This window comes from Saccostrea cucullata, unplaced genomic scaffold (assembly GCF_032062105.1).
Source record: "Saccostrea cucullata isolate Sc308-1 unplaced genomic scaffold, CSIRO_AGI_Scuc_v1 ctg1804, whole genome shotgun sequence".
Lineage (NCBI taxonomy): Eukaryota > Metazoa > Mollusca > Bivalvia > Ostreida > Ostreidae > Saccostrea > Saccostrea cuccullata.
In genome coordinates this window covers 75,668-78,378 of record NW_026937655.1, presented here as the reverse complement: position 1 = coordinate 78,378, position 2,711 = coordinate 75,668, and the positions used below count along the sequence as shown (strand labels likewise).

Here is a 2,711-nt window from a genome sequence, read left to right as displayed (position 1 = left end):
GTGATCGAGCTGAAGCTAACTTCTTTTCGTATTCTGTCAATGTGCTGTCGTCATAATCATTCAGTAGGAGTTTTGATAAATTAAGATGCCCCGATTTCATAAGTGCCTTGCGCAAACCTGTGAAAGCTTTGGGTCCTCTCCGTAAAATGATGCTTATCAATTTTCTATTTTGTTCGTTGTTAGTTCTCTGTGAGCTTATGGTTTCTCTCATGTCTTCTGTAATAATCCCGTCTTCATAGAGTCGCTGTGCCACCCAGGTTGCAGTCATATTTTTTACCAGAAGTGAGTAGTTTTTTTTAATGATTTCTTTGTGCTTGTCATCCATTCTGACAGGTGTAGACTACTTTTTGCAACAAATGAAAATTCAGTTTCAATTTCTCCTTAAATAGTAGAATTTAGTAGGTCAGGTCATCTAAATAGGTCATGTATCCTGAGGAAAAAGGTCGACCTAATAATTCGCAATTGAGGTCATGACCTGATTCATTATTTGACCTGACCTACTTAAGTGACCTAAGCCTCCGTGTTTTGACCTACTTAGGTGCCTATGACCTCGGTGACTAGTGTTGACCTGACCTACTTTGGTGACCTTGACCTCAGTGACCTGACCTTGACCTCATTTTGGCTTTAGAAAAGTGAGTGTCAGGTATACCCTATGCTGCTGCTCGGGTATTGGTATGTATTTTTCTTAAAAGCATTTTTTTCTTTTGAATATGATAAAACAGTAAAGGAAACTCTAAATGTGTGTTGCGTATAATATATTCAATTGTTTCAATGTAAAATAAACTTCAATTGAATTTTAAACTTTGACATTTTCTGTACATTTTTGAATGAAAAGAAAAGAACATTACATAGTTACATAAATCTGCAACAGAATTTAATGTAATTTGAAATGGAACTCTTTGATGTGCAATGTATAAACTCCCTTAATTGAATGTTAAGTAACAGTGTACTGTTTTAATATACCTAAATTGTTTCTTTTTCAAAAGAAGAACCCCCAGCTTCTACATCATCGGCCACTGATACGGTCCAAATTCAAATTACTCACAGTTATGGTAAGCATTATTATTTTTTTTAAAGAGAGCTTTAAAAAATATTCGTATTAAATTATATATTTTATTACCACTCTTCAACCTTAGCCATGACTTTTGAACATTTGAATCTAGGGCTTTCATCCTTAGTCATATTATATATATTTATATCTTCTAAGATTCTGACTCCCAGCACTCGCAGGAAAAGATCTCTGGGAAAAGGAAAAAGACGCGCTCATCAGAGGACCATGAACATATGAGTGAACTTCTACAAACAGAAAAGAAAAAGGTAGAGATTGCCTTGGAAAATCTTGAAATTAAAAGGAGACGACTTGCCATAGAGGAAGAAAGACTGATCATGGACAAGCAACGTTTCCAAATGGAGATTCAACACCACCAAGTTTATTTGGCAAAACATGGTGTTTCATTTACATTTCAAGATAATAATGATTTAAATAAATAAATAAGTAAAATATATTAATTCAAACAACAATAACGAGCTACGTTATCCTTAAACGATAGGCCCATGGGCCACAATACTCAAATGAGTGACTTTGGTCGATCCTTATCAAATTAAAAAATATATATTTGGTTAGAAAAAAACGCTTGATACTTGGGGTCATGTGACATAAATTGTGCTTTTAAAAATTTTATTTTTGTCAATTATTAATTTGATGTACTTTAAGTCATATGGTAAATGAAATGGTACATCATGCACACATGTATTTACACCGAAAATCGTCCAGCTATCAGTTGTTCACGCACTCTTGTACCGTCGTTACACCTTCCTCTGTAATTCGCACGAATTCTCCCATTGTCACAAGGAACAACCCCATCTGGTAATGGTATTCTTCGTCTTGTACACATGTTGTGAAGAACTACACAGGCTACTGTAATATCACAGGCCTTCTGTGGACTGTATATAAGAGCTCCCGCGCTATTATCTAGGCATCAAAATCTTGATTTCAAAACACCAAAGGCCCGTTCAATAACATTCCTTGTGCGTATGTGAGCTGCATTGTATCTCTTGTGCGTCTGTAGTTGGATTAAGTACAGGGGTCAGAAGCCAAGGACGCAGTGGATATCCACTATCCCCAAGTAACCACCCATCTGAAATTGTACCACTTTCAAATGGATTATGTATTGAAGAGTTCCTCCATATGTACGAATCATGTTTTCCACCAGGCCACTTGGCTACTACATTTAAAAAAATCAAGTTACTATCACATACACCTTGGACATTGATCGAATGATAACCTTTTCTATTGACATATACATGTTCATCTGCAGATGGTGATTTTATACGTATATGTGTCCCATCAATAGCGCCTACTGTATTTGGGAAATTAGAAATCTTACTAAAGTCAAGCATTGTCTTGAGTAGGCTTTGCTGGTCAACTGGCATAACAATATTTTCTCGAGAAATCTCTAATAGGCAGTCATTCATGTCGCTTATGACACGGCTTACACTGGCTCTAGATATATTGTGAACATCCCCTACCACAGCCTGGAAACTGCCCGTTGCATAAAATCTTAAGGCAATCATAACTTGCAAAGAAACTGTCAATGCACGTGATCTTGCAGTAGGTCTTTGAAGTCTATCATGGAAAGTGTTACATAAATGGATGATCAGAGGACGTGAAAGTCTGTACTTACTAACGATAGCATCATCGTTCAATTAAT

General features: G+C 36.2%; 1 pseudogene; it reads right to left on the bottom strand.

Moving 5' to 3' along the window:
- Positions 1-1,754: 1,754 nt before the first annotated feature.
- Positions 1,755-2,475, bottom strand: LOC134248603 (putative nuclease HARBI1; annotated as a pseudogene).
- Positions 2,476-2,711: the final 236 nt, after the last annotated feature.